The sequence below is a fragment of the Thermobia domestica genome, chromosome 8 (assembly GCF_964235325.1).
Source record: "Thermobia domestica chromosome 8, izTheDome1.hap1.1, whole genome shotgun sequence".
Taxonomy (NCBI): domain Eukaryota; kingdom Metazoa; phylum Arthropoda; class Insecta; order Zygentoma; family Lepismatidae; genus Thermobia; species Thermobia domestica.
Genome location: NC_137461.1, coordinates 79,336,470 through 79,361,516, shown reverse-complemented (window position 1 = coordinate 79,361,516; position 25,047 = coordinate 79,336,470). Strand labels below are relative to the sequence as shown.

Genomic DNA, 25,047 nt, shown 5'->3' with positions numbered 1-25,047 from the left:
ACACGGCACAAAGTTCCCGATGAATAGCTGCTGCCGAATATTGTTTCGCTGTAAGAAAACGCATAACAGCTCGCACCTCACACTTGGCGGGGTTTTCTATTGCAGCACACATTTTGAGACGCTACAAAAGTGAAACTAGTGATCAGACAACCTTTACTCTAGCACGGCTGGACGCAAACTGATCTACCGCGCACGTCCGTAGAAAGATGGTAGCGCTGCTCCCACTAGGCCCACTTCACGCACAGTGATCAATCGGATGTTACTTTCCGAACGCGCCTCATAATTACTATTCCTGTGCTATGTGTTCTTTCTTCTTCAGATTGAAAACTAAACGAAACAGGAGTTATAATGTGTTTATGTTGTCAGATACTCAACCTCTTCGTAGCATAGAATGTTCAGTGACAAACCAAGAAACACAGCTTTGCCTTGTCATTCTTATTTCAGATTCTGCTTACACCTTTGATTCGTGTCCTGTAAATACAAATAGAACAATATTATTCTTATTACCAAAAGGAAAGTAAATTGCATACTGCTTAGAATGAAATCAAAACACATACTAATAAAATAAACCGGAACAATACGTTTGAATTCCTTACTTCTGTGGTAATTAATAAAGTAAAGAATATTTATAGAAGTTGGCTGATTCTAAATAATGCAAATAAATAAATTAATAAGTATCAAAAATAAAACCTCCTTTCAATTGCATAAGAAAAGTTCTACTATGTGATTAGTTTCAATCTCTTAACAAAAAATAACATTTTGGGTTGCCATATCTCTGTGAGGCTCCAAGAGTGCAGGCTTTGAAAAACATTCTACTGGTTTACGGGCGTAAATATTTAATTAGGGGCCTACCTGTCTTTACACTTTATAATATACATATGTTCAATGATGTAATGCTAATTTTTTAGGTGAGTATACGCTCCCTTCCTTGTTACAAACACACACACACACACACACACATATATATATATATATATATATATATATATATATATATATATATAGGGTGTTTCATAATTACTATTACAGCGCTTCGGGTTGAAAGTAGGAAAATATGCAAAAACAAGTTTACTACACCGAAGTCGAAAGCGGCGTCCTTTCCGAGTTATGAGCCCGGGAAAGTGCTGAAAACTAACTTTGAGCTCATTAATATTGCAAGAACTAATAGGGTTAGAAGAAGCAGTATGGTGAATTTAAGAGGAAACCTTACTTGTATTTTCGAAAAGTGCTACATTCAAGGTGTTTGGGAAATAATACAAGATTTCATTAAACCTTGCTCCCTTCAATCCACAATTATCTATGAGACCTTACTTAATTTGTGAAATTCTGTATCTACTGGGGCCATTCACACAATTGTAAATTCCAATAATAATAATAATAATAATAATAATAATAATAATAATAATAATAATAATAATAATAATAATAATAATAATAATAATAATAATAAATCACTCAAGAAGGTGTGAAAAAGCCTTTGCAAATCAGCTATCCTAAGAGAGGTTTCTCTTCATTCGCATCAGGCAAATGTCGGAATTTCGCAAGTGAAGGTCGTCTTTCACTGCTTTGAGCAATGATCTGATGTTGGCTGGAGGTTTATGAATAACTCTTATACGATGTCTGACAAGGCAAGTATTCTGCTGAGTTTGCCAGAGGTGTGACCTTTGGATGAGGATTGCGTTTGATACAGGGAGTGGGGCGTCCTGTGGTTCTTGAGTTCTCAACTCATTATCTGTGATATCCGATGTAAATCCCATTTGTGATTAGATGATTTAGTTTCAGGATCCTTACAAAATATCTGAAGTAAAATAATGGGACACTTGTCAGACATTCATTCGGATTACATTAGTAAAGTTTATGTTTTGTTCTTTTAAGTCTTGTTTGATTCCTTCAATGCCTTCAGATGTCGGGACTCCTTTGACAATACATATAAATGCTGCCTGTCTGGATTGGTTGTTTGGTAACTTCATTTTGTAATAGTCATTCGTGTTCCATTGCATGGGCGGCGATTAGGGGGGGCAAAGGGGGGCAGTTGCCCCCCACTTTTCTGAAATGACCTATTAATGTATATAGTTTCATTTGGAAATATAAAGTTTTTGTATGTATGTAGAAAAAAATGGTGCCGTAGTTTCAATAATATTTGCCGTTGCGTGAGTACATATTGCTTGTCTTCCCGTGGAGTTAAGCTACAAGAATTGCGTTTTAATTGCCACAAAAAATGGCCCAAAACGTTACCTATTGGAGCGCAACATTTTGAACATACTTTCATTTCCTCTTACAAGAGCTCGATATAAGTCCAATATGAGTTAATCAGCCATTTTTTGGAACTAATTGAGATATAATTTCGAAAAAAAAAAAAAAAAAAAAAAAAAACGAAACCTTCACAAGTCATTCTTTATTGGCACAAAAATTGACAGTTCGTAAAATGTATTTTCTTCTTTATATTAGTAAGGAATATTTTGATTTTATTTGATTGTTTTTTTGAGTTTAACATCCCGTTCAGCAGCAAAATTATAGGAGACGTAGACCTGCTGATTAACGTGGAATCCGATGATCTTCCGCTGGGAATCGAACCCGGGTCTCCCATGCCAAAGGCGCGTACGCTAACCGCTTAGTCAAGAAGGAGCTCAGTAAGGAATATTAATTAAAAAGAGAATAAAAACAAACAACTTCTACCTTTTTCTTTTCCATTGTTTTCCATCCTTTTGTAATAAACGAGCGAAGTGGTGCGTTTAGGGACGTACGAGAACGAACATGTTTCCGGATTTCTTTAAATGTCGTAGGATATGCTTGTGGTATTGACTGTCTTTCTAAGAGTAATAACATACACATAATAGCATGCGTGAAATGAACCCTTTATCGTTTTTTTTTTTTCAATTGAGTGGAGAGAAAATTACGAAAATATGTCTGTGGGGTACTCAGGACACATAGCAGCAATAGGCACATACTCGACGACACATTGCAGGAACGTAACAAATCACCATAGCGGTAAATTTGCCAGCGAAAACAGAATAACACCGCTATCTTTAAAGGGTTAAAAATATAAGTTGTTCATTAACCCTTTTAAATTCCGGCTTTTTAAAAAGGTAAATTATAGGCTTTCAGTCAAGCGTCTACAGCATCTTCCCTATTTATCCTAGGATCATGGTTCATACCTCCACTTTCAATATAACTTATGGAAAACAAGTCTCATTATTCATTACTGTGATTAATATTTTCCTTTCTATTTATACGTTTTGCAAATTTGTTATTAAATAATCTGATCACACAATTTTCCAGATAGAATTTAAAATGTTCGTGAGCAAGGAATCAAATCTTAGATCTTCGTTTAAGAGTACAAAGGACTAGTACCTACTTGCGTTGCTCTTGCCAATTTATTTAATAAAATTTGAAATACGATAGGCCTATACGGTATTTTAACTGAAAAAGATGGTATCCTATTAGTTATACAACCTTTAGTCAAAAAAAGTGTTAGAAGCAACCAGGGAAATTTGTATATTAACATTGATATACAAATATTCAGATCATGTCTTGCCGCCCCCACTTTTACGTCCAATCGCCGCCACTGTTCTATTGCACATGCTGTCGGAAGTCTGACACTCAAAGTCCATCAAGAAATCGTAGTTTGTCCTTCTTATTTTGAAAAATGATTTTAATACCATTGTTTCGAATTAATTATAGATGCTATTACATTAGGTATTCTGTAATTAATTTCCCAATGGCCTAGTCTTTTGTGGATCTATATTAAATATTGTGATTGAGTAGACTTTTGGTTCTTGTTTGTGAGAGTGTTTGCTGCTTTCTTCATGCTGGTTTTTGTTTGCTTCAGGTATCCTAAGTTTAGAAGGTTGTTTGGTTTCTCTAGATTGTGTATGTGGTTTCTGCGTATTGTGGCCTTTTCGGTCTCCTGTGTGGCTGAGGTTTCTATTTATATTGTCGTTGATTTCTTCCGAGTGTTGCGGGTCTGTCGCTCTGTTTTTCCTTGGCGTCCCCCATATCCTTTCTGAGTGGGATTCTGGTATTTATTTGGTTTGTCGCTAAGGTCAAGAATTCCGGGTGTGAGTGTTTGCACTGTATGTCTATCTCAGGGCCGGTATTGAACCAGCCCCCTCGGGCATTACCTGGGGCCCCAGATTGGGTTGAACTCTGCCACCTGTGGTCAAACTGTGGGATTCTGTAGCCCATGGGAACCAATTCCAGGAATCCGGTAACGGTGAGCATGGGCGGGAGGTGAGCTTGGCTTATAACGCTTGGGCGTCATGCCTGCAGAGCATGGTAGGACTATATCGCTAGCAGTCTAGTAGGTTAACTGGTAGGCACTCAGGACTTCGCTGTGACCGCGCAGTAGGCGCATCCCACTCCCTCAGAGAATGGGGTTACATCGCTTAGGCGAATCAGAATTAGGGGACAAATCCTGGCGGTGCACTTCGTGCACGAGGACTAAGATCCAGTATTGAGCAACTACGAGCGGGGTGTATTGATCGGTACCCGTCCATTAAAGAGACCGATCGGTCGCGGGCATGCTCTCCATGCATGTAATTAAACGTGGAAGTAGTAAACCACTAGCATCAACGTGTATCTCTATCTTTGCTTCTTTCCTCGTGTTGGTATTTGTCTGTTTCCGGTATTCTTCGTGTGGGAATCGTGATTCGGATTACTACGAAGGAACATCGACTCTTGTTGCTTGAGTTTTATCTTTTGCTTTCAGGGTGTTTCAAAATAACACCGACAACGTTTGGGAGATGATTCCTGACACCAAAATAAGACGAAAAATATAGACCAACCTGGGTACACAAATGCTTCCTTTCGGAGTTATAGGCTGCCGAAAACATGAAAAAAAAAAGAACTTTAAAGGTCCATAGCTTCAAAACTATGAGACCTACCGTAGTCTGGTCAAGACTTTACTTAGGAACTAATATGTGCTCTATCCAAAAATACATATTTTAGAATCCTAAGGTACTCACGCAACAATTTTTGTACAAGCAATTTGGTTACGGGCATATAATCTGAAGTACTCACTAACTACCTCTATAAAAATTGTTGCGGGAGTACTTCAGGAATCACCTCCCAAACGTTGTCGGTGTTGTTTTTAAACACCATGTATATGGCATGTGTTTGAGATTTTGTTGCGTCAGCATAGCTGTTGATGAAGAATCTGAGTTAGGTGGAAATGAAGCCTCTGGTGGTATCTTTTCATCAAAAAAGGTGCTCTGTGGTGGTTGTCCTCTCAGGCGATAACTGTAGCAGTCTCCGTTGTTTTCTCTTGTTTTTAGGTAGAGGTCTCCTGATGTGGTTTCTCTTGGTTTGTCTGGTCTATGAGACTTCTGCTCCTAGTACTTCGTGTAGTCTTCTTGATGGTTTATCTACCACTGTTAGGGAGAAGGTTGTAGTGTGTATGATTTGCATGTGTAAGCAACTCCTTGGTATAACACCGCTAGGTATCCAGAATTGCGATATTGGATTTGTGTCTGTGTTCTTGTGTGCAACAGATGAATCGTCCCGTCGGGATAAGCTTATCCTACTTGCACTCCGAGTGTCGGTAATGCCTGTATATACATGAGTGCCTACTCTGTGCTCTGTCACTCAAGAGGGACAGCACTGCAAATAGTTTAAACTCCTCCTTTCGGTTTGTCAAACTTCAACATTGTCGGGGAGGGAAGAAATACGTTAGCCCTTGGCTCTAAAAAGAGCCGGATAAGTACTATTCTTAGAAGAACAGAACGATCCCTTGTTCAAGTCTTAATAAAGACCGACAAAGTCTGTAGTCTTTGTCATATAACCTAACCGAACGTTGGTAATTAACAGTGTTTCTTGGCTCTAAAAAGAGCCGGATAAATAAAATACGCTGTAGATTATAATTATTCTACGATCGCGTGGACTGCAGCTTGCCTCTCTCGGTCCAAGCAAGCAAGCAAGCAAAAGAGTCGGTTTTTCTTTCCGCTGGAAAGGATGGGCATCCAGCCATAGGCTGCTTTACCCTTTAGAAGTAATATTTTTGACGTTTGTTTGTCTGTCTTCGATTTTTGTTTTGAGGCTAGTTTTCTTTGCAGTGATGATAGCGCTTTTTGAGTTTTCCTTCAATCGTGAGTGGAGGCGTGGTTCTCAAGCGTTAGATCTTCATTTTATTATCTATTTGTGTGTGTGTGTGAGTGCTCGCCGAGGGATTTTATTATTGCTTCTCATCGTAGAGTGAATTGTCTTCTCTCTCCTTCAAATTTTTTCGTTGGAGCAAGCTTGTTTTTTATGTGTTGAGAAACGTTTGGCTATGGATGTTTGTGTGTTGTGTTCTTTCTTGTTGTGTATTGATTTATTTGTTTTATGACTTCTACGGTTGGAGGTTATTTGCGTTTTTTGTGCGTGTATTTTTTACTGGTTGTGTTGTTATGTATTTGTTTGTTGTTTGCCTTTGTTTTGGCGTTTGTGTGTGGTCTGAGTGATGTAAACATCACCTTTTGTTGATGTGACAATGTTGATGTTTTTGACCAGAAGGCGTCTTGGTGCCTTTTGGATGGCTTTGTCCAGAATGGTGATCTTGGGTGGTTCAGCGCACTTTGTTAGTGTGTATGTCACCTTCTCTCGGTCCGTGGAGTACTTCCATTGTGATGAGACCTCTCTCTCTCTCTTGTATCCAACGGTTTACATGTAGGGAGTACCGGGTTAACTTTTGTTCCCTTGCCTCCTATTTGTGCTGTAAAAGCAATTCAAGTATACAGCATATGAGTGCATATCGAAGCGCAACTGTCGCAGCTTCTACTAAGTATGTGTGATGAGGCCATTCATTCAATCAATCAATCAATAATAATAACTTTTCTCTGCCAAGCAGGCAGAGACGGGCCTCTAGCATATGTTGCTATTTTGCCCATGGCTTCTTCTCACTTTCATGGCAGGTTGAATTTCGATGAAACCGAAACAAGTCACACTGGAATTCTGTTCTTGATGTTGTTTGACTGTGTTGTCGATGTTGTGTGATGCCGATATTCGTGAGTCCTCTTCTTGTGAAGTGGTCCTGTACCTGGGCTGATGATGTCTTCTGCCGTTGATCTGATTGTGATCCCCTACATCCAAGGAGAGTACCAAAGAAGGAAGCACTTGGTATTCAGTTCAAAAACATTGAGTGTGAATTGTGTTAATGCTCAATGTGTTATTTGCTTGTTGGGATTTATGATGTAATGGTAGGTGTAGAGTGATCACAAGTGTTAGGTGCTGTAGTGTTCTTCTTTTTATTGTTGGTGGGAGTGAAATTAGAATAATTGATGTGAAGGTTGCCTTTGGTTGTGGTTAGAATGTTGAGCTGCTTTCGGAAGATCTGGCGGGTGACTTTAGTGATAGTTTGGTGAAGGGTTTTCTGATTGTGGGAATCAGTGATTGTAGAAAGGATAGATGCTGCCCATATGAGAATGTATTCAGTGGCGTTGTAGATGGCTTCGGAGATCTTGGCATCTATTTCTGCGTCATGGATTTCGGATGATTCTGTTTCCTCTTCTTTTCTTGTTTCTTCATTTTCTTTTCCTTCCGTGAATCCTGTTGCCTGAGTCTGACAAGGGCCGGAATCTGGGAGCGGTGGAAATTCAAACTGGTTGAGAAGGTTAGGAATGGTCTGCCTGAGTTGGTTTGTGCGAGGCCGCTGAGGACAATCGCTGCTACCCGTTCGATGTCCGACACTTTTGTAGGTGGCACAGAACCATCGGTTAATTGGTTTGTTGCAGGGCGTGCTGTGACTATCTCCACAAACTCTTGGACGTGTGCAGGTCTGAGCAGGTATTATCGTAATCATAACAATTATGACATGGCGTCAGCGATGAGCTTGTTGACCATGGCAAAAATGGTTGTGAAGAGCCGAATCAGGGGTAGTGGTCCTGTAGAATTCTTGATGCGAGTGATATTGCAGAAGTTCACATTTTGATTGTCAAGATCCTCTTCAATGGTTGTGATATCTAGGTTCCTGTCAACGCCCTTGATCACACATGTATAGGTATGTCTTCTATTATGTATGTTCGATTGCTTTCCGAGAGGAGGTAGCTATCCATCAGCTCTGTCTATGTCTTCTTGAGTTTGGATGGTACTTAATCTAACTTTCGGTCCAAAATCTCGTGGTGAGAATTTCTTAGTGAAAGCTTCTAAGGCTTTTTGAGTTTGATTGAGTTAAGTTGATTTTAGTTTTAGCGTCCCTTTCAGCAGCGAGGCTATATGAGACGTGGACCTACTGATTAACGTGGAATCCGAACCACATGAGCTCCCGCCGGGAATCGAACCCGGGTCTCCCACGCCAAAGGCGTGTACGCTAACCGCTTAGCCACGGAGGAGCTCCTTTTTGAGTTTGAATAATGATATGAAAGCCTTCTCCGTTGTGTGTTGGTCGGCCACGCAGATATCGGCGATATTCAGGTATGCCATTCTTGATATGATTAAAGAAAGCATCTAGTTCGTAGAAGTGGGTAGCAAAGTTAGTGAGGACATAGTGACAAGTGGGTGAAGCGGGAGGTTCAGAGGAGTTGGTGCAGGAGTCTGTCTTGGAATTAGGGGTGCAAGTAGAGGTTGTGTCTGTGGAGGTGCAACAAGTATTCTTCTCTGTATCTGAAGGTAGAGAACATGGAACTGGTTCTGTGTTTGCTGTGTTACTGTCAGTTTTCTTGTGTGTGTCAGTTTCCTTGTTCGCTTACGAAGCACATTGATGGCTAAGTTCACACACGTTCACTGTACGCGGTCTTCTTCTCGAATGAATGAATTGAATTGATGAGGCCATTTAATTTAGATGGCTATTAATACAGGATTGGTCATCACTAGCTGAACGAGTGTCGTGATTGGTTCTTGGGAAGACGAATAAGAAGAGGTCTGGAGTGGCCCTGATTAACTGTATGCTAATTTAAATGAAGTCAGCAAGAATTTCGATGAGAATCATAGATTTCATAAATATATCATTGGCTTGAAGAATTTCTGGCAATTTCTTCTTAACTGCTTGGAAAAATACTGTTAGCTTTTGATCTCTAATTAGTTGGAACAGTTCCTTTAGAGTTGAACTGGAATCTTCAGTGGTAGGCTCCGGAGGCCGGACGCTGGGCCTGGCTGGGAGGTTCTTAGATGTAAGTTGCTTCGCATATGTAGATTCCTTTAATGGAGTCGATGGTACAGATGGTTGTTGAGAAGGATTTAATGGTGGAAAATCTTCTTCTGTTAGCTGGTTTGGCTTTGATATGCCTTGCTATACAACGTTGAATGACTGGACAAACATGAAAGTTGGCCCGGTGATTTTGACCACAATTAGAACATTGATAGTGTTAATTTCCTTTACTAGTTGAACATGGATAAGTAAGATGGTCTTGGGCACATTTCATGCATTTTGGAGCGGCATGACAGAAGGAGTGGGTATGTCCGAGTCGTTGACACTGGAAGAACTGAATAAAGGCCTTCGGTTTGTATGGCTCTACAATAACTTTGTAGAATTCAAGGTACGTTAGTTTGAAAATGTCCTTGGACGTCTTGGGCTTGGTGAGTGCTATAAGAAATAACGGACTAAGTTTATAAGCTTTGTCCTTGAGGTATAGAAAGTCTTGATTTGTCTGCGTGATGATTCCTTATGAGGTTCTTTAGTAAATGGAGAATTTTCCACTATATCCATGGTTGTCTCTTCTTGAGTGGAACTTGAGAGGGCTGCAAATTTATTGGTAGTGGATACAGGATCCGGCGTTGGCGGAGTAGTGGTCATCTAGTGCGTTTCGGAGATATGGGCATGTATATATGGTGAGTATTTAGGGCGGAGGTATGAATGGGTGCTTGTGATTGGCTGAGGGAAATGCTGCCTTCTGGTTGGCTGAAGGATGCTGGCTTCTCATTGGCTATTGTTGTGGCTACGAGAAATAGCTTTGTGGAATGTCTTTTCTGTTCCTAAAAAGGGCCGACCAGATAGGGCAGGGCTGAAACCCATTGTCTCAATTGAGACTGTTCCTTTTACATGAGATAGCTATGGCTTTTTTATTGTTCTGTCCCAAAAAATTGCTGCACTTGACTACTATGGTAGCATTTGTAAAATCAATTTTATGTTCTTTGCAGCATTGTTCTATTTTATGTCCAGTTTGTCCTATGTATGATCTGCCACACATGATATACGATATACATCAGGAGTGCGCACGTGCAGGTTGTCTTTCAATGATTTGAGTAATGATCTGATGTTGGCTGGAGGTTTATGAGTAACTTTTATACTATGTTTGGCAAGGCAAGTATTCTGCTGAATTTGTCAGAGATGCGGCCTATGAAAGATAACACTTTAGTAGAGAAATAATCCTCAATCTTAACTTTTCGATCACTTTGTGTTTTAATGTAACGGTCCTTTTTATGACCATGTTGATAACTGTAAGGCTGTGGCCATTCTCTTGTAGCATCGAGCGAAGATGGTTGAATTAAAGGTTCCCCAGAAAGGTTTAAGCAATCGCCGCACTCGAGTCGCAAACTGATGGCTATCGTCTTTTGGGACGACAAGGACGTCCTGTTGGTTCATTTCTTGGGACGTTGGACAACAGCTACAGCTTACGTATACTGCGACACGCTTAACAAAGTGCGACGTGCGATTCAAAATCGACGCCGCGGGAAACTGTCGTCCGGAATCATCCTCGTTCACTACAACGCGCGTCCTCATACCTCTGCCGTCGTCGAGGAGATTTAAGACTTTCGTTAGAACCTGTTTGAACACCCTCCATACAGTCCAGACCTTGCCCTAACGATTGCTTCCTCTTCTTGCATTTGAAACGGTGGCTTGATGAACAACGGTTTGAAAAGACTCAAGACTGCCTTTGCCAACTGGTTCCAATCCCAGGCGGCAAATTTCTATTCAGAGAGTTTACGGAAGATGGTACAGGGTTACGAAAAGTATTTGGAAGGGCATGGTGATTATTTGGAAAAGCGAAGTAGCTCCGGAGGCACCTATCTCTGGCAACAAATCCAATTTCGGCAAACGGCCCTTACTTTTGGAATACGCCTCGTATAGGCCTATATATGGTGTCCCATCCGGAAAGGATTGACAGTATGGGTTATGGAAAGCAATCGTTCGACACATTGAAGAAAAGACCAATATTTCGTACACATTGCTTCAAAGACACATATCTCCGGAACTGATGAAGACATCGGAAACATACACAAACAAATAGTTAGCACACGTAATAGGCATTATATACGTATCACATTCATTACAGTCACAGATTCCAGCGTTCCGGACGAAATTCTGGAATTCGTATTCAAATTTGTCTGCCCATTGAATTGAAATAATTCAAACTGCTTTCACAATGCAAGCGAGCGGGAAAATAAAGAGGTGTTTTCACTAATTTGTTTGGCTTCTTTCATTCACTCTTGGTTAAGTCTTGCGTGTGTGTGTGTGTGTTTATGTGTGGGTATAACAAACGGTTCTACGACCTCGAAATATTTTAACAACCGGTTCTCGCGAACCGGTGCAAACCGGCTGGATAGTACCACTGTCTATAATGTAATAATAAATAGAATAGTACCGTGTGAAAATATGTGCCCCTCCGAATACTAATTGTGCCCCCCGGAACATTTTTTTCTGAAAGAAACACTGTATACATGTGTAAATTTATTACATGAGGTGGATTTTATTCCCTTTTATACCTCCCATTATACATGAGAGGTTGTAATCCCAAGCAATAGGGTTATTTCTGCAAGTGAAAGGAAGTCACATACTAAGTTTAACAAAATCAGATTACGATTGTTATTGTGAAACGAACAGATAGACAGATGGACAGACACACAAATGCCAATCGAGTCGAATAGTAAGAAGCTTCACTAACACGTCAATAATAAAGCATTGTTATATATATACTCAGGGCCGGATTTAGGGGGATGCAAAGGTGCACGTGCACCCCTTCTTTGTAAATATACGCTACCTAAAACGAGAAGCTAGGAGTGAAAATAACATTTTCCGAAAATTTCTGCTGTCATGTTTCCGTTTGGGCTTAAAAGAAAGCTAGGTTTTGCAACACAAATAGTTTAAGTTTCAGAAACCAATAATTTTCTGAAGGTTGAAGGAAAAGAATTTACCGAGAGCAGACAGCATTTCTAGGGACAATTCTTCATTCACATCACAGATATCTAAAGGCATTTTAAAAATTTCAAATATACCTGTAGTTATCGGTGCACCCCCTCAGAAAATCCTGGATACGGCCCTATATATACTTGTTACTAAATCGCTCTCTTCGGGGCCGCGTTGGCTCAGTGGTATGAGGTCTCCGGTGTATGGGGTCCCTGGTTCGATCCCAGCTCGCACCAAGTGAACTTTATGGTGGACAAACACCGTGTGCGTGGGTTTCTTCAGGTTCTCTCGTTTCCTCCCACTTTCTTCATTCTACCATTTCATTCATTTCTCATCATCACCGTTTTCTTTAGCCTAGCCTTCATAAAAGTCGGACGTAAAACTTAAAGATTCCATTTTTATAAATCGCGGACTTCTTTGTGTTCTGGAATCTATTTATCCTTAGCATATGCCTATTTATTTCATAAACTGTTCATTGTTTAGTTTAGCCTGAATAATCAGAAGCTAATACTAACATAAACTGCTGTTTTAATTTAGAAATATATTATTATGATATTTTCTTTCATTTTGGTCGCAGAGACAATGAACGCAAAATACGGGATGTAAAGAGTGCTGAGGTGCTTAAAAAGTTTGGGAGCACCTGGTTAGAATCTTGAGAAAAAAATCCACTGAAAATATAACGTATTTCACAGGTATTTAAAGCTTTCTTCATTAACGCGTCCTTGAAACTGTTGAGTACATGTTCAGAAAGAAAGGTCATTACTAGAGCAACCCAAAAGCATAAAAAGCATAGAAAGCATAATAGCAATTTAGACATAGGGTTGGAACCTTGAACATGGTTGTGGTTATTTAAGAGTCCAGAAGAAACTATTTTTAAAAGCATAATAAAGCATAATCTAAAATATATAGCACAATACGTGGAAAATTCTGTTTAACTGCAAGTTTAACATACATACTATATTAATAATTTTTAAAACCAATATTTACAAAGCAAAATCATTGAGAACATAACAATGCAACAATAAAAAGCTAATTTTTATTTCTGTAAATTTTTCGGTGTAATTCTTTGATGTGGAGAAAAAAGGAAATGAATAAAACTTTCACCAACAACGAATAGTACACAAGAACGGGGACGCGGCAGAAGTCCTAAACGGCAGAAGTCCTAAAAGGCACAAGACCTAAACGGCATTAGACCTAAAATGCACAAGTCCTAAAATTATTTCGCGGCACAAGTACTAAATGGCAGAAGTCCTAAAAGGCACAAGTCCTAAAAATCATATCGCAGCACAAGTCCTAAAAATCATTCCGCGGCACAAGTTCTAAAATTACAGAAGTCCTAAAAATCTCTTGTGGCGCTACCATCGCGTCCGTAAGAAGAATACTGTCAATCTGTTAGTCAAAGTTTTAGATATACTGTTTCATATTACAGAACCTTAGTTCTTACAAGTTATTTGTATAAATACATATTCTATCGTTCTGAAATAATAAATAAATGAAGCCTATTGTCCTTTCTTGCTCTTTCCATGATATATTTATATGTTGACAAAATTTTAACTTTCTGTAGCAAATAATTGTCATACTCGTAATTAACTACTCCTCACTCGTTATCATTATTAATAATAATTGTAGTGTTACAACATAGTTGTTACCGTTGGAATTAAATACGTTCATATTTGTATTGTGGCAACTATTTACTACTGAAATGCTTTATCGAATATTTAAGTCTGTAGTTTGTAGCAGGGTGGCCATAGAAGTTAATGGCTTATAGCCTATAGTGCATCACTGAAATTTTAGAGGATCTCGACAAAAACTTTCAACATAGATTAGGTTCGGGCCTGAGATGGTTTTATCATTTCACTTTGAAAGTGCAACTTGGAGGAAGGAAGTGCGGGTATATATTAAAAATTATCGATCTTAGTGTCGAACCCATAGTTTTGGGGTTGCTGAGATGAACACTGACATTTCCGATGAAGCTTAAATTCTAATTCAGCACTGCAACTTGGGGGAAGGAGAGAAAGATGTATAAAATGATCGAAAATGACCGCTATAAGTGTCGAATCCATAGTTTTTTGCGGTCGCTGACGTGAACAGTTATACTTTCGATGCCGTTTAAATTCAAATTTACTCCCGCAAATTGAGGGAGGTACATAAAAATGATGCAAAATAATTGATATTAGTGTAAATCCATAGATTTTGGGGTCGCTGAGGTGAACAGTGACACTTTCGATGCCGTTTAAATTCAAATTTTCTCCCGCAAATTGAGGGAGGTATATAAAAATGATGAAAAATAATCGATATTAGTGTGAATCCATAGTTTTCGAGGTCGCTGAGGTGAACAGTAACACTTTCGATCCGTTTAAAAATTTAAATTTATTCCCGCAAATTGAGGGAGGGGGAGGTATATTAAAATGATGCAAAATAATCGATATTAGTGTAAATCCATAGTTTTCAGGGCAACTGAGATGAACAGTAACATTTCCGAAGAAGTTTAAACCCAAATTCAACGTCGAAACTTTAGGGAGGGGAAGGGGGTGATATATAAAAAATGATCGAAAATGACTGATATTAGTGTTGAATCTATAGTTTTTGGGGTTGCTGAGATGAGCAGTGACGCTTCTAGTGCCGTTTAATCCCAAATTCAGCGCCGTAACCTGGGGACAGAGGAGAGGGGGATATATATATATATATATATATATATATATATATATATATATATATATATATATATATATATATATATATATATATATATAACCGATATTATAGTCGAATACATCGTTTTTGGGGCTGCTATGATGAACAGTAACACTTCCAATGTCGTTTACATCCAAATTCAGGCCCGCAACTTGGGTAGGAAGAGATATATAAAAATGGGTGGAAATGGTCGATATTGATGTCAAATCAATAGTTTTCGGGGTCGCTGAGATGAGCAGTGACATTTCTGATGCAGTTTAAATCCAAATTCATCTCCGCAACTTGGAGGCGGAGAGATGTATAAAAATGATCGAAAATGACCGATATTAGTGTCGAATTCATAGTTTTTAGAGTCGCTGAAATGAACAGTAACACTTCCAATGCAGTTTAAATCCAAATGCATCCCCGCAACTTGGAGGCGGATATATACATATGATCCAAAATGACCGATACTAGTGTTGAATTAATGGTTTTTGGGGTCCTGAGATGAACAGTGACACTTCCGATGACATTTAAATCCAAATTCAGCACCGCAACTTGTGGGGGGAGAAGATGTGGGTATATAAAAATGGTCGAAAATAGTCGATATCAGTGTCGAATCTATACTTTTCTGGGTGGCTGAGATGAACACTGACACTTCCGATGCCGTTTAAATCCAAATTCAGCCCCCATTACGTTACTACTACGATACTACTACTACTACTACTACTACTACTACTACTAATAATAATAATATGTACTTCTGAAATACGTATGTATCTATGTGTTATTAATTCTTTCATAATCTTGAAAGAAACTTTTGATTTGTTTTTAGTTCGTAAAAATCAAGGTCCTCTAGAATAACTTGCTGGCTACTCCCTGAATGACTATGTATTGGTTTCTGTACACGTATTGTGTTATCACTTAGTAGTCTAGTGTTATTTGTAGAACAAGACAATGGTTCTTGTCTTGGAATGTTACTAGTTTGGTGTGGTAGTACAGTGATAGAGTGTGACCTATAATTTCGTTCGTTATTCTTAAAGACTAGTAAAATACCCGTTCTTCACACGGGGAGAATAGCTTCATTTTCGGTATAAGGAGCATGAAAACTGTCACCAGTGAACTGAGGAACCCCAAAACTATGAGTTTGACACTAGTATCAGTCATTTTCACTTACTATTACATGTCATCCTCTCCCTTTAATAGTAGTAGTAGTAGTAGTAGTATATTTCATATATGCTACATTTCTGAGACTTGAGTCTTGATAGTACGTGAAGTTAAAATCAAAGGTTATGTTACGGACGGCAAATGATGGCTTAACACCAAAAACACATTCCTGGCCGGGACCGGGGGTTAGTCTGTTTTATGTTTATTAAACGTGTTTAATAATTGCAGCAAATGAAGGATGTTTATAATAGAATGTGAAAGAATACAGTTTTAAAAGAATTAAACTAGGTCAACATGTTAAAATAATTAAAAAAAAAACCTAATTAATCAGCCACTTTGTACTCTCGTTTACTTAACTGGATGAACCAAGGCCTAAAGAAAAGAGTTTTCTGCCCAAATCTCATAAGCAGTGGGATATTTTAATATTATAGAAATTGACCCTTCTTCCCCTTAGAAGTGTAATTTTCAAGACGCTAAAACATATAGTATTTTATTACATTTAGATAAAAGTTCAAATACCGAGTTTGACGCATCTAGCTTAAACAAATCCTTCCTTAATTTATTTACATATTTTCTGAGTAAGTAATTGGGAATTGGAATATTTAAAAAGTGCTCCCTTTGCTCTTTCCCTTTTATGTGTTCAATTTTCATTTTTTCTAGCAGGAAAGTTTATATGCAGTTTCATTTTACTAGCTTCAGAAACTTGCGAGATACACTACCCTTTAAAAAATCTTGCCCCACCCTTTTTACGATACTTATTTCCAAAAATTTTTTCTTATGTCCTGCTTTCATAAGAAAATTATATTTTATAATTAAAATTTAACGACTCCACTTGTAGTAAGTAGTATGTCCAAAATATCACTCATCTTTACTCTTTTATATAAGAGTGCAGAAGATAAATACAATCAAACAAATGGCCTTCCATGAACAATTTCCGATTTCTTATAACTAACTTACGCGTATTCGTACATTTCCCACAAGCTGTGGTTTTAAATTTACGATCTGTCAAGGTCCAGGTTTCAAAAAGGAACTAACTGGAAATATAATAATATTATGTATTTATGTACATGTGTAATGTGTATAAATGTATTGTCTCATTGAATCTTTCGTAGTCTGGAAAGAAACTTTTGATTTGCTTTTAATATATAAAAAGCCTGCCCCCCCCCCTAGAAAAAATTGCAGGCTACACCCCTAAATGACTATAGTATAGTATGACTATAGTTAAAAGTTCAAATACCGAGTTTCACGCATCTAGCTTAAACAAATCCTTCCTTAATTTATTTACATATTTTCTGAGTAAGTAATTGGGAATTGGAATATTTAAAAAGTGCTTCCTTTGCTCTTTCCCTTTTATGTGTTCAATTTTCATTTTTTCTAACAGGAAAGTTTATATGCAAAGTTTCATTTTACTAGCTTCAGAAACTTGAGAGATACACTACCCTTTAAAAAATCTTGCCCCACCCTTTTTACGATACTTATTTCCAAAAATTATTGCAAAAATGGTACAGGACCTAAAATTTAGGTCTAGTGCCTATATTTTTAGGACTTGTGCCGTTTAGGACTTATGAATGTCACCCACTGTATTGCATAATAAATGTTCTTTGTTCAATTTTAAATTTACTGCGTTCTTTATGTATACAGTTGGTATTTAATGTTCACTCGTGAAATGTCTAGTGAGATTTTGTCCTAATTAAGTAAACTTTGGTGGATTTTTGTCCTACTCCTAATAATACGCTCCGCACAGTATATATTGCAATTCTGAATCTTTGCTTGGTTTCAGAAGTCTGGTAAAATTTGCTTTTTAAACATTTTTTATTATTTATTTATTTATTTTTGTTTTAGGAATTTCTCTTGGGATTCCCGTATCTCCATTCGAAAGAAACGAATTTCTTAACTAATTATGTAATTAATTCTTAGAATGAAATAGGTTGTATTATGTAATTCTTGTATAAGTGCAGAACAGATAGTGATAATAATAATCTTAGTAGTACAAATATAGCTGTTACTGTTGGAATTAGCTACGTTCGTAACATTATTGCCAACTAGTTGCTGTATCGTCCCAATTTCGTGTGGTGGTGGCGAATTTCAGAACTAAAGCAAGTGAATGAAAAAGGCACAAGACCTAAACGGCACAATTCCTAAAAGGCAGAAGTCCTAAATTCGTATCGCGGCACAAGCCCTAAATGGCAGAAGTCCTAAACTGCAGAAGTCCTAAACGGTACAAGTCCTAAACGGCAGAAGTCCTAAACTGCAGAAGTTCTAAAATTTAGGTCTAGTGCCTATATTTTTAGGACTTCTGGATGTCACCCCACAAGAACTCCCACACTATATTGTTATGCGTACCTCTTGAACTTGAGCACTTTCTGTATTTTTTGGAAGCATCCCTTACTTTCCCTTTCTGTATATATGCACCTCTAAGGCGCACACAAGTGAAACAAAAACTGACTCGAGTAAAGCATATCTCTTTACAATACATTAAGTAGAAATTTCATTAAATATGAAAGAAACTGGTCGCACAAAATATTGATAAATAGATCAAGATATTTAGAATATTTAACAGTAACGTAGCGTGGTATTCCGAAATGGGGATGCCAAAGTTAGTCACTTGTGCGATACAATACTGCTGCAATCAGCAATACGAGGGGAAATATATGATACCGAGGAAATATGGGATTATAAAAAAAATTACGGGGCCAGGCCACCCTAATTGGTGGCCTAGTGGGGCATACAGAAGCAAATGCGTGGATTACGTTAGAATTTAACAAGCAATTGTCTCAGCTCCTTCTTGCCACTACCGTTGTGACGAGAAAACTTGTCCCATTGTTGAATGAACATTGTTTTCAGTATACTTAGTTCCCTTCATTTTTTCATGGGAAGCTTCTTTCTCTTTCTTCACATAACATCCCTCATATATATAATGTCGCCTCTAGAAATTTGTCATCTTGGATCCGGAACTCAGTGTATACGTATATCATTTGAAGATGTAGAAAGCATTTAAAACAACTCAGGGGGCCTGTTTCTGTGTGTCTATTTTGCTGTCAGATATCCAGACTCGAAGGGTCCAAGCAATCTTTGCGAGGAGCGGGGAGTGCTGGCTCTCTTGGCCTACCAGATCGGTGACCGTGATTCTACATAATGCTTTATATCTATGCTTGTGTGTGAGCTCCCTCAGAGTTTCTTGCTACGCCACTGAGCATACTATGTATTTGTGATGAAGATTAAAACTTTGCGTTTAATTACGATTACAATTACGATGCATTTAATTAGGACAAAAGCATAACTCTTTTTATACTATTATTTACATAACCGACGTGCTTCAAAAAGGCATTGAACTAGCCATTTCTGTTTTGTTCTATTTCCTTGCAGTTCGCACTCGTACGTTCTGTATAGCTTAGTTCAAAATAGATAGAGTTGGAAATACTTGAGAATATGCCAGCTTATATGTAGAGTTGCGAGGGGTGAAGAGGAGTGAGAAAGCAAGCAGTTGAGCATGCGCATTCGACAGAAAGCAGACGAAAACCCCGATGCTTGTAGTAGGCCTGGATGCCCAAGGAACATAGCATACAAGAGGAAAGAATACGCTGGTGAAGAAAACGTCATTTCCGCTTCCTGTTCAGCTAGCTGGTTACAAACAAACCAGCTTTGAGCGGGTTATATGAAGAAGTTTATATGGTACTCGCCTCTGAAAATGATTTGTTTCGTTTCCGGATATAAATATAACAGTTTCAGAGGTACATGCATTTTTTTTTGTTTTGTTTTGTTTTCCTAAGAATTAAATTAGAAATATTTTACTATATAATACATTAAAGAGAAACAATAACAAAGCCGCACTGTACAACAAGCGATATAATGATTAGTTATTTATTGGGCGAACAGATATATCTCAATCTTTTTGAAGGACACTTTCTCTCCTTTCATATTCTGCCAGAAATTAAAATACACATATTTTTTAGCAAAAGGTTCCTTACTTTTTTTCTTTTTTTTGCTTGTTTGTTACATTTTTAAGCTAATATATATTAATACTCAGAACACTGTAAAATCGTTTCTAAGTAAACTGTGAATCACACATTTAAAGGCATACTATAATCTTCGAACAATGCCTGCCCTAGCATGGAGTATGATTCTCGCCTACCTCCGCTATTTCCGACCCTCACCAGCGTAAGTTTGATAACAATTTTACCCTTGTAGTTACATATACTATATGTGATATGTGTAAAAAATTGAAACTCTTGTTACAATTGAGATTTGTAGGCAATGGATGATTTAAAAATTGGTAAATCGGCGTTACACATATATGTAAAACACAAGTAAACCAAGTAAACACAAGCTAACCTAACCGTACCTTACCGCATATGAATGTTGGTAAGAGTATAGTACAGGAAATATAGTTCATCTCGTTTGACAAACTATATCCATCTACGCTAAGTACGCATGAAAAATAGGGATATTTCTTTTATATTTATGTTTAATATACGAAAACAGTTCTTGTGCAAGAAAATTATTTATGTAGAGGGAGAACAGAAACAGCGTTAAAAATGTGTCATGGTTACTAAGAAATTGAAATGCAAACCCACTTGTAGTGATTACTAGCCTAGGCTAGTGTACGCTTTTCGTACCTGTCTTTCTTCACATACATACCCACCTTCACTGATCAGCCTCCTCCCTCCAGATGAGTCCTTACATGCGCTCGAGCTTCAAGCTGCCCTTAATCATCATAGATGTAGTGTTAACGTGAAGTGACCACCGAGCGTAAGTTGGTACGTGTTTCCTTATGACTTTTAATGCATGTATATGCTGGCATATTACAAATCTGTACGCCGTTTGTGGTAAACGCAAAGAAAATAATTCAGATAACATTAGGATATTAAGATATATAGGATAGTTAGAGAGTTATACCTTTAAAATAATTATTTCTGGTGACGCATTTCAACTTTACCAGTGCCAAGCAGGGAATGGACACCCGCTAACAAAAGAATGAAGAATAAATTAAGAAATTATTTCCACGAAGGGATGATAAGTTTTTAAGATCAAGTATTCGTAATTGTATATTCTAAAATGCATTCATTATTTTAGCACTGTAGTGCTCGAAATATCTTACCACTAATTTTAAATAAAATCAAGTTTCTCTTCCATAGTAAACAATTGCACTGAAGCTAAAAAAACAAATGTCAAAAGTATATAGCATAACTATTTTCAATAATTTTAATTAAACTCAATTTAAAATTATTACTAATGGGTGCTCATATACGTGCTTGGGATTCTAACTCACTTGTGTCCAGCAAATTATTGGCGATCGCAGTAATTAAAATTTAGAGTAATTTTATTTCATATTATGATAAATATAGGCCTCCTCTACTCATAGAGTAAATATATTCACTACTATTTGTGAAAAATGTTGCCTTTTTTCATAATTTTAAGTTCGTCTTTCACAAGACACACAGGTGATACATACAACGCCATTGAAACTGCCTTAACAACCACCCTAGCAACCTTGCTGGCAACAGATTGTTTGTAACCAATATGGCTGCGCCCAGTAAAATTCACAGCAGACGACTTCACCAGCATTATCGAACTATCTCGAGGTTTTCGTTCGGAACTAACACTACTTCCTGCGTTTTCATTACCAGTATGTGTCGAAGTTTTCGTTGCTGGCAAGAAAATTGTATCTATTTTCTTTAGTCTTTCATTAGCAGTTTCTTTTTCCTGTTGAATTTTGCGTTTCTTAGCACGGCTTACATATTTACGCTTGTCAGACATTGTATGTGGAAACATTCAATTCCTTTCACAAAGAAAAGTAAAAGAACCCTGAGAATATAACAATCGTCCACTTTTTGAAAGTACAAACATTGACCACTGCGGAATCTATCGACTTCACTCAAACACAAGACTACGCGTTTGAACGAAGGGAGGCGCTACAGAAAAAAAGTCTCTTCGTGCAGGGTCTCAACGTAGGCCCCTACTCGACTGGTAGCGGCAAATGTGAGAGAGAAAAAAATATAGAGAATGAGGGAAGTCTCTGCAGTAGATTCCCGCACTGCACTTGAACAATTATAACTTTCTTGACAGTACGGTATCAGATGTTCTCTTCTGACCCCATCTCAACCCTTGTCAGACTTCACGCGTGATAATACGATAAACTATCCATAGACGGTACCAAATATACACCGGAACAATGCACTGAATATGAACGTAAACAAAACAAACTACCTACTTCCCCCCTGACAAAAGTGAAAATTTCCGAGTGTCCGTGATCCTAGAATAAATTCCAGCAGTTCAATGACCTCGCAAATACATCCCTCAGCTGCAAGAAACGGTTTGGCCAGTCAGCCCCCTGAGGAAAGAGAAGAGGATGAACGAAGACGACTTTTCCCAATCCATATACGACCCAGAAGAAAGACAAAACAAATATTGCCAAAACAACATATACTATGATGCATAACATCCTAGGTTGTCCCTCAGTCTCTTATGGGGGCCCCCCGCATCTCGGGGTCTGCGGGGCCGTTATCGCCGCCACTGGTTCAAAATTTGATCGAGATCGGTCGAGTGATGAAGTCACATAGTTACTTTCATTCTTATATAGATTGATTTTTAGATTTCCCCCTGCTTCCCCTCCCCCAAGTTCTACCATCAAAATGAAGAGATAAAAGCTATCCCGGATTCAAACCTCATTCATGTTGAAAATTTAATGAAGATCGGTCGGTTGTTTCAAACATGTATTTTCACGAAAAGTACTGACTTTTACGTGTAAATCTCTGAAAATGTGGTTGCAGCAAAAATGCACTAGCACCATCTGGTATCGTTTAAGTATATGCCCACCAACGCTGATGCGCCTGCTCCCTGTGGGAGCACTCCTCGCTGCCGTTTCATCCCTCCTGCTGCACTCCAGCCCTGACTCAATTAGATAACATTCGTGCTCTTTAGAGGACACCTAGCACAGATTGATTTGTGTTTTATGCACACGTCCACACCGTTCAAACTACAATACCAGAAACTTATATCAAACGACTTCAAAATTCAAACACCAGAGGGCGTTAACTACCCACATTACACACGTTATCCAATGCTATAAAATTCATCAATGACTACATTACAGTTACAAATAACGAACCATACTTACTACAAACTGAGCCAGAGCCACAGCAAAGTGATTTGGGAAAGAACCTAAATAATACCCCATCTTTATTCTACCTTACGAAAAAAAAAAAAAAACTGAATATCAAAGTTGCACTATCGTATAGTAAAACACGAAAGAAGTTTATTCACCTGTGATCGCGGTTAATGGCAATAGTGGTTACTGCATGTGAAGCAGACCCAATTACATTCGACTACATAATAGTCTTCCTCACGGTGAAAAAGAGAAAGACTGTTGTAAAGTACAAAGAGTTCTTAAATCTAACATACAGGTATTCACCTTCAAGTATGTGATGTACAAATCATCACTAATGAATAAGTTTTATAATTGTGACACACTTCCACATCTTATGAATACTTTAAAGGTTCCGAGAATGCCATAATGTCACGTGGTATTTAGTCCACACACGACTTGATTAATAAAAAAGTGATTTACTTACGTTACGAAACAGCTGAGCAAGCAAAAGGGTTTAGTTGCTCCATATAGGTCTGCTTTTGTCCCACCTTGATTCCCATATGATAATACAGCGGCATACATATCCTAAGTTAGTTAACACAGTGGGTTTGAAACACTGTCAGATTATGCTCTACTCTACTACCCCAATAATCTCATTTGAAAAGTGCTTGCTGGGCAAGATGACCATAATTTTTACTTGCAGAAACGGGACGCATACGAATCGGAGACGGAGGGAGGGGGCTATATATATATATATATATATATATATATATATATATATATATATATATATATATATATATATATATATATATCTGACTTTCAGTTGCATTTTGGGACTGAGTAGTGTTTTTAATTTACAAAATACACATGTAAAAGTGATAACACAGCGTTTCTAACTTAAGTACTATCCAACAATATTTTTAACTACTTGAACACAGAATTCCCACTCAATTCCTATTTGAACCACAGAACACTCAATCAATTCCCACTTGAACATTCAGAAGTTCCAGACACGACTGAACCTTCTCAATGAGTGTTGGTATGGAAGAATGTAGAATTTGCATTGACCATTTATATTTAAAATAATAATTACGGGACACTTGGATCAATTTTGCCTAAAAACGGGAGATTTAGGCGTTCCGTTTGAGAATCAGAAAAAACGGGACAACGATTCAAAAAAAGGGACTGTCCCGGCTAAAACGGGACGTCTGGTCAACTTGTTGCTGGGGGTAAATGTAATGATTTGCGTCCGACTGCCACAAAAGAGAGATGAAATTGATTTCTCTTGGCTTGTCCATTTCACCTTAATGATGTAAAGGTTTGGTTTGAAACTTCATTATATTCAATTTGTTATTAATTATTGTTAGTCTATTTTCAACTATTTGTTTAATTCCTATAATGCTATTAAGCCTCATCATTTTGCACAAGTAAGAGTAGTGTTGCATCATACATAATTGATTTTCTTTCTTCATAGTTTTGAGGAAGGCATTATTTATATTGTTATAAAACAATTGTACTAAAGTTTTAATGTGGAACATTGTGGATGCCTAAGTAGAAACATACCGTAAGACAGGGTTACTTAGCACCAGATATAAGGAATTTTAAAGAAAATCGCATGTAACTTACAAACATAATGATTTAGAACACTGCATTTTATACATATAAACGCTAAGGAAAACATCCACGCAAGTGCGTTAGTAAACATTCAGTATGACCATGGTTATTGAAATATAAATTTTGGTGCAAAGTAACCCTACACGTGAGGATACTTTGCATCGCATGTATGTTCAACGTAAGAACATAATGTTTCTGTGTAATGTTTTCCGTCCAGTGTTTGTACATTTCAATTCCTTCACAAAACTGCACACAGTGTAGAAATATTAATATTAGAATGATGATACTGGTATCGATACTTAGTATGAATTACCGATATTTGTAAAGAAAATTAGGTCTGTGTATTTTCTGGTACATCTGGTACAGGAACTACATTCTGATAGTTTATCACATATCCCACGAAAATGTCAACTCAGGAACAGAAAAAAAAATCCCCGTGAACTGATTTGCATTGGTTGCTCTTTATGTC

General features: G+C 37.8%; 1 long non-coding RNA gene across 1 annotated transcript in view; it reads right to left on the bottom strand.

Moving 5' to 3' along the window:
* Window positions 1-23,555, bottom strand: part of LOC145692999 (uncharacterized) — a 38,734-nt gene extending 15,179 nt beyond the window's left edge. The window contains exons 1-2 of the long non-coding RNA XR_014132678.1: window positions 23,446-23,555; window positions 376-471 (exon numbers count right to left, since the gene is read on the bottom strand). This is a non-coding gene — a long non-coding RNA (uncharacterized LOC145692999). The remainder of the gene's footprint in view (window positions 1-375; window positions 472-23,445) is intronic.
* Window positions 23,556-25,047: the final 1,492 nt, after the last annotated feature.